Source organism: Onychostoma macrolepis, chromosome 22 (assembly GCF_012432095.1).
Source record: "Onychostoma macrolepis isolate SWU-2019 chromosome 22, ASM1243209v1, whole genome shotgun sequence".
In the NCBI taxonomy this organism is placed as follows: Eukaryota; Metazoa; Chordata; class Actinopteri; order Cypriniformes; family Cyprinidae; genus Onychostoma; species Onychostoma macrolepis.
In genome coordinates, this window is record NC_081176.1 from 32,938,841 (window position 1) to 32,952,117 (window position 13,277).

Genomic DNA, 13,277 nt, shown 5'->3' on the forward strand with positions numbered 1-13,277 from the left:
ATTCACTACATTCCAGAGCATAATGTCATACTTTTTACTGCACTGCATTTCATAAATTAAACTTTTTTTAATACCTTTAATACTTAAGAACATTAAACATGTAGTACTTTTTGTACTCAAGTAAATATTTGAATTACTTTTACTTGAGTAAAAGTAAGAAAGTAACAGATTTCTAATGTAATTAAGTATTAAATGATATTTAATATGGACCGTAGTGCTGTAAAAAGTACAATATTATGCTTTGGAATGTTGTGAAGTAAAGTTTTCTAAAGGAAAACACTCTGATGAAGTACAGACACTTGAAAAATACTTTTACAGCAGAGTAAAAATACTTCACTACTGTCCGCCTGTCACGGATCAGTCAGGCCCTACACCCCACCAATCACAGTGATCCACATCACCAGAATACTAATCACGCTCACCTGCACCCTATCACATCAGTCATCAACGCCAACATATAAACCATCACATCAAGCACTCAGTTGTCTGATCTTGTAACTTGTAACAATCTGTTGCACCGCCTCTGTTCTCGAGTTCGGTTCCATGGTACAAGTTAAAGCCTGGTTCAACTTGCAAGTAGTGATAAACAGCGCTTGTCATCCTTGCAGGTCTGGTCACTACTGAAGTCTTCAGAGTTGTGTGTGTACTCTAAGAAATAAGTGAACATGTTTTTGATGTTCACAGATTGCTCCTTCCACACTCGCCTAGAGGCTTTCCCCATCAGGAGTGTAGTAAGAGAAAGAGCGAGAAAGCTTAGAAAGTCATAAAGAAATGCATAGTGTAGACAGTATTCAAAGTGTAATATATGATTTGGAAACTTACTTGTGTGTTGGCAATACATACAATACATACCATAACTGTTAGGTAGATGCTTTTTTATGTGTTTAGTCATTTTGAATTACAGATTAGGAAGGAGCTTGTACTGAAAAAATCATGATCACATGCTGTAAATACCAACAATGACCCACTGTATATTGTCTCAGTGAAACTCAATGCCTGTAACCAAACATAATAGCCTTATGCTAAGAGTGGAGTGTGTGTGTGTGTGTTAATCTATTCTTTAAAAAAATAAATAATAATTTTCTTGATAGGGCAAAGCAGAAATATTGGTTGACTGGGAGGCCTGTCCAATATGGCATGCATTCTTCTGTTTTATGCTTTATCAATTAATGTAGGCAATATAAATTTACTTTATTTTTGCTAATCCTTTTTTTTTTTGTTTTGTTGTTGCTACAATCATTTCTTATTAATCTGTTTTGGTTTGCAAATGGTGGCAAGTACACCCGGGTGGTCCTTCATAAATGGAAAATGAATTTATGCTTATAAAAGACTGTTCACAGGGTCACCGCAATCAAGAGGAGTCTGTCTTAAAGGAGTATGAATACACTACTCAAATATCATGTCATGATATTACATCTGGTAATATCATATGTGCAAAGTTAACATTTTTGGCTGAGATTGGTGCACCTATACTAAGAGGTTTGTGCATCTTCAAGGAGCATTCATATGCTTACTGAATTGCTTGGCAATATACAGACACAGGTTTAGTTTTCAACAATACAGAATGCATACAGATTTTGATGTGGTAACTCAATCAGCATACTAAAAACACACAGATACTGGACAAGTCCATTTCCTTCAACACAGTCCTTTGTGCAGCTTCCATCTGGGAAATACAGAAAAACAAAAATGCAAAAGGTAGGATAAGAAGGTGAAGGTCAGCTGTTTTAGAATGAACAAGGCGTGTAAAGCATCAATAAATACACAAATAAATTATGAAGAGTAACAGTAATGGAGATATTCCATCAACGCAGCTAATGAAAGCTGTGCTCTCTTGAAAAAGCCTGGCTTGAATTAACATTGACTTTCACTGCAGGCTCAAGCCATTCCACTTACATCATTTAGCCGTGTCTAGTCAACGTTGACTTTAACCAGGCTTGAATAAGCATGTACTGTGCTTGTGCATGGAGTACATAAGCAGTCCTGAAGAGCTGAGTACATTTTAAGGCTTGTGTCATGCAGACACAGTTGTTCCTCAAACAAACTGATGAATTGATCCTGTCTTTCCTCCGTCCAAAACTTCAAACAGACGAAAGTTTAGTAACTTGACCTGCTGACTTTGCTACAAGCTGCCTGGCTGTTGAAACAGGTGCCATGCCTTATAATCTAAAATCAGCATCAGGCAAATTGACAAGCTGAGTTGCTGCAACTTTTCTCTGCAATGTTCCTAAGCCAGGCTTTTCCTTTGTCCACCTTGATGGAACACACCCAATCTATTTTTGAGAACAAACAAACATACATATGAATAAATTAATTACCTAAATTGTGTTTTCTTCTTCATCCTCACTGGTGTCTGGACTACTGAGTCCACCTTGATCTTCTGCTTCAACATGTAGAAGAGCAGAGGCCTCGGGGCATAAAGAAGTCTTGTACGGTTGGAGGACCACTTGCAACCTTTCGGACACCTTTGACAGTCGTCTTCTTAAGAGACAGCAAAGTCCCTCCTTCCCCTTGTCTACATCTCAAAATACAAAAGAGATAACATTAAGGACAAACTACATATTAACACTGCTTCACGAGGCTAAAGAACTTCAATGGAGTAAAAAGATTTCACCCATTCATATCTACATACCAGGATGGTTGGCATTTTTAAGTGTATCATTGTCACACTACCTGCTATCTTCAGAATAAACTCTGACGGCTCACTGAGGAGACTTTATGCAGTGAGGCCCAAAGCAGCAGAAAAGCGTTTTGTGTTGCTGCCAATGTCTAACAGCTAACATCTTTCTTCTTCACCACAGCTGTGCTAAAGTAACAACATGTGTAGCATTCAAGAAGTTACATCAAGAAAAAGATTGATGATGCTGACGATACTACAAACGTACTTTTTTAAAATCAAATTGATACATAAGAAAACTGAAAATGTGCCCATTAACTAAATGAACACTACATTACAACACTCAATATGTTACATGCATGTCTTAGTTCAGTGTACTCTATACAGCAGAACTGTAAATAAATTCTTGTGAAGCATCTGGAAACTGATGTCCCACTGCCATGAACCTCCCACGGCCATATATTCCAGTCAGGGAATGCTCCACCACAGCTACATCAGTGTTAGTGGCAGAGTCGAGTACAAGACCACTGTATTTCTCTGTCTCCTGAAGAAGGAGCTTTTTGTCGTCTGCCAGCTTCCTTCGAAGGCGGTGGCAAAGCATGCTGCTGTCTAGAAAGACAGGAGGTACAGGTGTAGAGGTTTGTAACAGCACTGTTCAATAAGGAAAGATATATTGCACCCAAAATAAATTCAAGCAAAGCTGCAGTAATTGAAGTATGTGAAAATTTTTATTTAGATTTACAAACAGATAATCCAAAGGTCCAGTGTGTAACATTTAGGGGATAAGCACACTCCTGAAAACAAGAATTGCTGTGCTTTAATTACTTTGGAAACTAAATATGGTCCCCTTCCACAGAGGCCACCATGTTCCTACGGTAGACCACAATGGACAGACAAACACTGGATCGAGATAGAACCACTCACTTTCTCTCGTCTGTCACAGTAGTTCTACTAAGTAATGGTGAAAGCAAATTCACTGTTAAAACAACACAGAACCGTTTCTGTGTTTGAATTTGTATTTGTATATAAATCCCCTTTTAATCCTTCATTAACATTTCATTGATATTTCTTTTAATACTTCACTGAACTTGGTATGTGCACTTCCTGCAGGGAAACTGAAATACCCAACATAATAAATGTGGCCAAACATCTGATGGTGACATGTAGTTTGCTGTAATCCAAAGATGATCAGCCTATTACCTTTAGCTGCTCTTTAATATCAAACTTATAATTTCAGATAGTAGTGGAAAAGGATATTTGCTGTTTCTTTGATCTGGTCATGCTTACCGCCAGCAGCCCATTCCTTCACATCAGAAAGCCACTGTGCCACCACTTCATCTGTGCAAAGTAACTCTGTTTTCAGTTCAGCTAGCCTTGCCGTTTCATCCTGGAGTCTCTGACAAGTCTGATGAACAGTGTTATACAATAATCAGGACTTAGTATGATTAAAAACAGGCCAAGTGCACACAACAAAAGGATACACAAAACAATTAATAGGAGACTTACCTTCACATATCTTGTTGAAATGACTGATGTAGAGAGAGACGTTTTTTTGTGGTTCCACCCCATTGCATGCAATGTAAGCATCCCAGCCGGCATTTCAACGTTGATTCACCGTTGAAACAACGTCAGGTACCTTGGTTGAATCAACGTTTTATTACCTTTCGGTTTTGCAAAACGGATCAACGTTGATATTGTGATGTCGTTTCACCGCGGAACTAACAACGTTGATTCACCGTTGAAATCGCGACGTTGTTTCACTCTTACCTTTTGGGTTATGGTCTTCTGTCGACGTTGAATCAACGTTGAATTACCTTTCGGTTTTGCAAAATGGATCAACGTTGATATTGTGACCCTGTTTCACCGGCGTACCTTTCAACGGTCGATCGTCGTTAAATGTCCAACCAAGCATTCACTTTGGAAATTGTTAATATTGCAATTTAGCTGAAACGTCAACACTGAGATGTAAACTATGATTTTCGGCGCATATTTCATGTTTTCAGTAACTAATAAAACTTGCTGTACATCAATCGGACGGCATTAAAAAAAAAAGAAAATGGAAAAAAAAAAAAACATTCTAACAATTAGATGTCCATAAATCTGCAGTGATGAGATGCTTCATTTTCTAAAGAAAAACTTTTGAACAATTATGCCAAATGGAAAAATAATTTTCTTTGAATTTAAATATACAGTATATAGGAACACTTTCACAGAATTTCTTGAGAAAATTCTCAGTCAACAACAAAGCACTTTATTAAGGGTTTAATGATATATCAATGCAGAGAGGAAAAGCTTTTCATTCTAATTTCATACACACTGCAAAGATTCACACAATATATATAAATAAATAATTATAAATATAGTTTGGAAACTTGCTCAAGTCTGTTTGACCAAAAATACATAAACCATCCCATACAGAAGTCACATAGATCGAAATATATTTTTAATAACTATATTTTTATATATTTAAATATCTTAAACTCAAATAGAAGAAAATATATTTTAAACAATATATGTAAATATATTTTGAAATATATATTAAAATATATTTAAATATTTGATTTTGGCCGCTTTTTAATATTTTTCACATATATTCAATAAATATTTTTTTATCGGAAATATTTACATATATTTATTTCCTTTATATGTAAATACATTTAGATATCAGACTATGTAAATATATTAATTTGCAATATCTGTCCATATATTAATTTCTAATATTTGTTAACATATTATATTTCTGTACATGTAAATATATTAGATTTCTATAAATGCAAATATATTTTAAAGCATTAAAATTTTCAACTAAATAAACGTAAACATGTTTCATAGAATATATTCCCGTTTACTCAAACTGTATGTAACTAAATTAAATCTCCACACATGTAAATGTTTTCATTATCGAGATTATAATTGGCCTCTTCATAATAAATAGAATACAAACAACATTTGGACACTAAAAAACTGGAAAACTCTCCAGACAATGTAACTTAAAAACAGCGACAATATAAACTGACTTTATATTAATAAGATTACATTTATCAACACCAGTTCAGCATGAACCAACAAAATTATGAATGCTTATGATGTTTCTGGCACATAAATGAAAGATTATCCTTCTGTAAGCATCCGGGGTCAAAATATTATGCACAAATATGCAAGTCTTAGTAGGCATACTGTATTTAAATATTTAAGATCCATCATTAACTATGTACAATTTCTCAACTAATCACATTCTCTATTCAACCAATCAAATTGGTGTTTGGTAAAGAGTTTTTGGCTCGAAGTCTGCATTTAGTCACACCAGAGGTGTTCAGCTTGGATTAGGACTTGGCTTTCTGCAGACCAGTCAAGTTCTCCCACACTGACTCAATCAATCATTTCTTTTTGAACCTTGCCTTATACACAGAGGCATTGTCATGTTAGAATAGAAAAGGGTCCTGTCCATACTGTTGCTTTAAAATTAGAAGCACACAATTCCCTAGAATATCATTATATGCTTAAACATTAAAGATTTGTACTCATGGAAATTGCTAAAGTAGTCAAACCTGTTCATTAGAAGGGGGTGACCCAATACTTTTGGCAATATAGTGTATATATATATGAAGAGTCCAGATGCAAAAGCCTCTAAGTGCCATCTAAAATGAGCATTTTGATCAGGCTGCTATGTTTAGGTTCAGTTATTTTACTCTAATGGCAATATATAGGTCCTTTTCTATGCAATTAAAATGAAATAACTGAACATAAATATAGCAGCTTGAGAAAAATGCTCATTTTAGAAGAAAATTTCAGATGGCATTTAGAGGCTTTTGCATCTGAACTCTTCATAATATATATATATATATGATATAGTTTTCATTATATCTAAAAATCAGGTAATATCTCCATGCACCTAACTCTAAAGAGAACACATAATATGCTAGTAGACAGCAGTCCTTGTGCGTGAGAGGTCTGGTGTGGAGGCTGGATCTGGAGCTGAATTCTGTCCAGGTTGTCACAACATCTCTTGATGTTCTGTCTTCACAAAAAGCCTGAAACACAAATCAAACATTAACAATAATTTTTATGAATGTAATGTGAAGCTTTTACATTCACAATGCTCATTTTGATCTTGGTGGTGAAGTGTGCAGAAAATTCGGCTGGACTGAAATGTAGTCTTTGGTGAACAGTTTTCAAGAGTGCAAATAAGATTTTAAGTTTTAACACTAGAACCGCCACGGGGTAAATTTGACCTGTGGCTGTTTTTCAAATGTACATAACAGATTTTCAACAAAACATTCAAGTCTTCCAGTCATTGGCTTTTCCTAAAATTATGTAATTTACAATCCAATGTTGTTAAAAATTATTTAGATAAACCAGAAAAAAAAACCCAGAGCTTTTAGACCTATAAGCGCCGTACGGATCAAATTTACCTGCTATATAATGCATGTATTTTCACGCTGTCATTTTCTTGACGCTTGTGTTTTAACATCGTACATTTCTAGGCAATGCCTTTCACTCACCGATTTAGCGGTTATCAGTTTAAAAAATAATGTCAAAATGACTAAAAGAATGCGATTTATGGAAGGTCGGTATTAGAAACACTAAATTCCATGAGTGATGGAGAGTCTGATGGTTAAGTTATGCGTCCTGGTTCGGCTCAGCATCTGACGGCTCATCTGACAGTGATCCAGACTTCATATTTAGATGTTTTAGCCTAACGTTACTCATAATTGGTCAAACTTTGGTTTTATTATTTCACTTTTGTCTTGCCATATCGTTTATTGTCTGCTACTGTGTTGCTATTTATTCTAGTCTGGCTGTTTCCTGAAGAAAAAAATAAAAAAAAATCTATTACATCTATGATGTAATGAATAAAACATTTTTTTTGATTACCCGAAGTTATTGGCGGTGTTCTATTATTCAAATTATGAATGATATAACTAAACAAATTAATAATTGGGCCTAGGTGAAGCTGTGCACTTGAATTTGTCATAGCATCTTCCTATGCAGTGTGGTCAATTATTATTGCTCATTATTGTCTATTGGCTATTTAGATAACGTGGGTTATCCTAATATATTGATTAATGACATTGTATTATAATATTACACCACCCAAATATTTACTACCTTCTAATTTTCGTAGTCAGTGCACGCTTTTTTTTTTTTTTTAGCTTACTGACCTTTATGGATTAGTGTAGGCTGCATTAAAAAGTCTTGAACATAAAACAACAGGGTAAAAACATAGCTGACGACTAGACATAATCATTTCATGACTCTAGACACTTCTTTGTGAAGACAGTGGCATAATACAGTGAAATAATATGTTCTTGAACCATATAAAAACAGTTGCCATGTGTGTGGGTAAAATTTACCCGCTGGCGCTTTAAGGTATACAGCGACCTCTGGCGGATCTAGAGTTAAGTACATTTCAGGCTTGTGTGAGGTTTCCACAAGCAACAAAGTCTACTTGAACAAACACGTTAGTACATTTAAAGTCTAGAAAATCAAACTTATAATTCCCACCTTCACCATCGATCTGGCATGGCAGATGGCCATTACAGACTGTTTCACTTTGAAGTGAGGCACAGTCACGGTACTTGGTTCTGTCTTACCATTATGAATTTTAATTTCCAAGCACTTTTTTTTATTATCATCTGTGTCTCATTTTGAATTATGTTGTACCTCTCTGGTTGTAGTGTCCTCATGCAGTTAAACGAGATAGCCTTGTAAGACATACAGGACTCCAAAAATATTTTATATTTATTTGATATATTTTTTAATATCTGATAAACTTTTGAACGTTTGAGGTTTTACTTACTAGTCAGATGCTCATAGTGTCTTGGAGATGTTCTTCGACAAGAGGTCCTCTCCAACTCTGCTGCACGGCCATCAGCATGGAAGACTACAGGAACATAAACAATCTGTCACAGAGCCAACAATAGTATACAATGTCAGGTTTATTAGAAATAAACTACGGCAGGGGTGAAATGCAGAAATGAGAGAGAATAATGTACAGAACATAAAAAAAAATCTTAAGAAACGAAGATTTACGTTTTTAGGTTTTAAATATGCATGATGATATAGGTGAAATATATTGGGAAAAATGCATATGAAGTTATTTAATATGCTTTCTCAGATCGCCTATGTTTCCAATAACTTATATCTATCAGCAGCATTCAAGGGATTTTTCTGACACTCCTACAATCACAGTACAATTTTCATCAATATTTGTCTACAATGAAAGATAAAAATGTGTTTGAAATAACGTTAGCTTCAGCCCATTTTAGTTCATGTAACTTTAAGTTGATTAACAGTACAGTGCATACTTTTAGGTTAAATTAATTAGCTTAAATTCATCCATTAACAAATTGCCAGCAAAACATTTACAAAGCTATAAAAATCACTCATCTACACATAATCTGTGATTAAAATCCCAAACTTTCATAAATAAGAGCTCAAATCTATAGCTAGCTTACCTCTTATAGTTAGCCTCTGGTTAGCTCACGGTTGTGATGCTAACGGACTTTTTCCGATGACAATGAACCATTTCTGTAAAGTAAATATTCAACAGAAGGAACAGGAACAGTTGTATGTATTATTTGTGTAATTTTAGAGACTAAACTTACCTGAAAGCAGTAAAAACAACAGTGAGAGACAGAGTTTTTTTGCTACTTGTCAGCTGAGTTGCCGCCTCGTTTCCATGGAAACTCCTTCCACTCCAGTTTAAAAGCGCCTCGAATGTTCAACGCGCGCGCCCATCAAACACATGAAAGTTAAGCAGCGTTTACATAAATAGTACCAGTATCTATAATATAATAGCTTTAATGGTAAACGTTTTTTATACAATAATTATAATTCGGGACCGACCTGGCAGTTTTATTGCGCAGCAGCGCTCTCACTCACAGCAACCTCACTCAGAAAGAGGATCAGGATAACGGTCATATTTTCAAACATAAAATGGCGCGCACAGTTTCATTGGCCAGTTTCATGAATGACAGCCAGATTAACCAATCATGATCAAAGCAAATAAGTTAAATAACCAATCGGAATTGTTTCAGTGTGGTAAGGAAGCGCAATGTGTTTAGTTTTATTGTTGATAATAGTTATACCAAAAGGTTTCATGATAAAAATGTAAAATGATAATAAAATAATAATAACGATCTTAATAATAACTTAAAAGGCAGAAATTATTTATTCTGTACATACATTAAGTGATTCACATACAGGTCTTGTAAAAAATTTTTTTTTTAAAAATCAAAGTTGATTTATAAGTGTTTTTATTACCCTTTTTCAACCATTAAGCATTGTTTCAATGTTGAAATACGAACTGACCTTATTTCAACCATATTTCAACGTTGAAGGTCGGTCATGTGCTGGCTGGGATGTCTACCCGTGCTGTTTAAAGCAAATAAAAAGGTTATGATGCCTAATCTAACAAAATAATAATAATAATAATAATTATATATATATATATATATATATAAATAATACTTCACACTTAGTAGCATGGGCTCGAGCATGCATCACACTGAGGAAAGGTTTTGTGGTGGTCAGATCCTGAAGAGCAGGAAGGACACTAGCAGCTTTCTCCACGTATGGCCAATATTTGCAAGCCACATCCATTGCAAATAATTGTGCCTTGGCTGGCATGCGCTCCTTCTGAAGATACAGAGGGTGGGCAAATATCTCCCCCCTGTACATATTAAGAGCTTTCAGAAGGAATCCGTGGCGACGCACTGCAACTTCCGTCCCCTCTTCATCAATTTTGGAAGCCCTCCTTGACGTCTCCGTCGCTGCTGTCCACTGGGAGTCCCCACATGTGCCTTTTCCCTGCGTCTATGACACACATAACAAACACAACAAATCAAATAATACCGATGCTGTCATACAATATATGCCATTTAGTCTCTCAGTTTGATTTTGGAGTAGTTGGTTGGTAGAAGTAGTTGAAGTGGGGAGGAAATCAAGGTCGGACATATATGGTTCTTTTTGTGACAACTTTCCGGTCAAGTTATGATTGAAACTTGCATTTCTCACTGCTTTCTGTATGGTTTCCACAAATCTAGACACAGCAACGTCTTCAGCCACTAAGAGCCCCTCAAAACAGGCAGGATCATCAGAGCTGAGAAAGAAAGAAAAATAGGAAATACATCCATTATATATATATATATATATATATATATATATATATATATAAGTAAATAAATAAACCAATAAAAAGACTGAAACAAAAGAACACCTTGAGTCTCGGCGAAAGCGATATAGCTTTCAGACTGGAAGATATATAGAATGAAATAGTATATGTAACAATGTCTGATAATGGAAAGAAATGTTATAATATGGTAATAACAATTACACTTACTCTTCCTCCGATCTTAGTGCGATGCTCCAGCAGCTTTGCGAAGGCTTGTCTGGAGAATCCTGGAGAGATGACCTTGAGGTCCTGAAAGGAGTTGAGGAGGTCCAGTGTATAAAGTGTGGAGCTGGTGACAGTGGCTGGCCAATATCCACTCCTAAGGAGGTCCTTCAAGTCAGGGGTCCACTGATGCTGGCACGTTTGACGTACATGTAGTGGCTGATGCAACTCAAAACGCCCTTTGAACAAAAAAGTGCATTTAAAAATTTATTTTAAAACAGTTAGGTAATTCTGCACATTGTGAATGGTTGAGAGACACTGCACAAGTTCATATAATCCCGACACTCAAACCAGACTTCTTGAGTCGTGTCACACATTGCTTACATTTGTCTAAATCATCAAATTACAAACAGCTGTGTCGGCTAATGACAATACCATGTGCTATACCATAGATTTTGACACGACTGCAATTGTAAGCACAATGCCACAGCACACTAGTATGAAAAACATCACATCTACAATAGCAATCTAAATAGTGAATTGATGGTAATTAAAATCACTGGTTTGCCTGGTAATATGGTGAAGTTTGTACCTTCACAGGAGCAGTCTGGCAAAATGCAAGCTGGCAAAAAGAAAGAAAACCACTAATTTAGATGATCTGTAACTAAGCATTTACCCAACTTTTAACGTAATGCCCAGCGTGAACGATTGTCATAGTAACGTTCTACTATCTGTTGAAATTACTGATGAGCAGCAAAATATGTGAAATTTCATTTATGTTTTCAATCAAGGGCGTAGCAGGCATTTTAAAAGTGTGTGTGGGGGGGCAGCTGTCAGGTGATGTGACCCTCAAAGGAAAATAAATTATGTACATAATGTACAAAGTAAGTACATTCATGTTCATATAATAAATTCTAAATAGAATACCAATTGGCGTTTTAGAGCATCATTGCAATTTTGGGAACGTGCCATGATAGCTTACAGGAACCTGTTTTGTGATATCATACTCAAATTTGAAAAATAACTTCAGGACTTGGGACTTTAAGACCACTGTGAACATTTATATTTTAGCCCACTGTGGACATCTATATGTTCAGTGTTTTTAGTGAAAGGCATCTTTAACGTTACATGCCCGATTGGACAAGTTAGTTATTTTTTTTTTCAATCAAGTTTTAATCAGGCTATGGAAGAATTGAAAAGCAAGACTGATTCTGATTTTATTACATTCAACATAAAAACAAATAACCTTACACATAAACTCATGGAAGAAACATGAGGTAAATGTTCAAACTGTTGAGTTTATTTATAACATCTGCTATTGTTAAATAGCATAACAAGTGATCTGTTGCTGATTATCACGATTGCAAATGTTACATAGAACAACAGTCAATATTGTGTCTAAAAAGTAACTTAATGTTAACTAATTGTTCATTGAACTATTTCACCATCGAAAATGTTTCCATACAAAGATCAAAGCAAAACTCAGCAGTGTTTTTACTGAATGATTCAGCATTCTGAACGAATCGGTTCAATGAGTGACTCAATTGACTCACTCATTAAATTATTTGCTGCCACCTAATTTAGTGTCACGTTTAAAAAGTATCATTGCATTTTTACAACATTTCTTATTTGTAATTTCAAAAATTAATGCAAAACATTAATGTCATAACACAGTAGAACTGTACCACCAATCAAATTAAATAGTTGTAATTTTGCATTATAAATTATATATTATTATAATTGAATTTATTAATATATGCCTTTTTGGGTGTTCATTTTGGTCTAATTTATGTAAATGCATTTAAAAAAAATCACAAGATAATTTTCATTATTTCTTGTAGGTGCAAAGAATAGCAGCTGATGTGGAGAAATGTTTGATGCTTCAAGACTCTCTGAAGCTGATTATATTGGGTAATTTATTAATTCTTATTAATTCTGTTGTAAATCATTTGATAAACTTGTAACCTACAATACAGTATTTCAATATAAAATGTAATCTAAAATACATTATTGCTTATATTTATTCATTTCAGGTGCACCCAGTGGCTTTTGACTAGGCCTATTCGAGGGTCACATGGTTGTGAATTCACACCTCAACTTTGTGTCTGGATTTGCAATCTTATTACAACTTCAGTCTGGCGTCCCAGGAGCAGGCATCTTTTGCACACTTGAATTATTTCAAAGGTAACGTGTTTTACTTAAGTAACCTTTTTCACAAATGAAATTACTCATAAAATACAATCAGCATTTACCAGTACTTTAGCTCAATAAAATAAATGTAAAAATGCCACTTATTTAGTTTCATTCAATACTGAACTTTAT

General features: G+C 34.9%; 1 long non-coding RNA gene across 2 annotated transcripts; it reads right to left on the bottom strand.

The window, feature by feature from the left end:
- Positions 1–5,190: 5,190 nt before the first annotated feature.
- Positions 5,191–9,540, bottom strand: LOC131529998 (uncharacterized). Of its 2 annotated transcripts, none has more exons than XR_009268271.1 (4): positions 9,226–9,540; positions 9,076–9,148; positions 8,418–8,520; positions 5,191–6,648 (listed from the first exon to the last, which is right to left on the bottom strand). It is a non-coding gene; the product is annotated as an uncharacterized LOC131529998 (long non-coding RNA). The 2 variants fall into 2 exon arrangements; XR_009268270.1 differs by having other exon boundaries at positions 8,418–8,501; positions 9,226–9,539.
- Between the last annotated feature and the right edge of the window lie 3,737 nt (positions 9,541–13,277).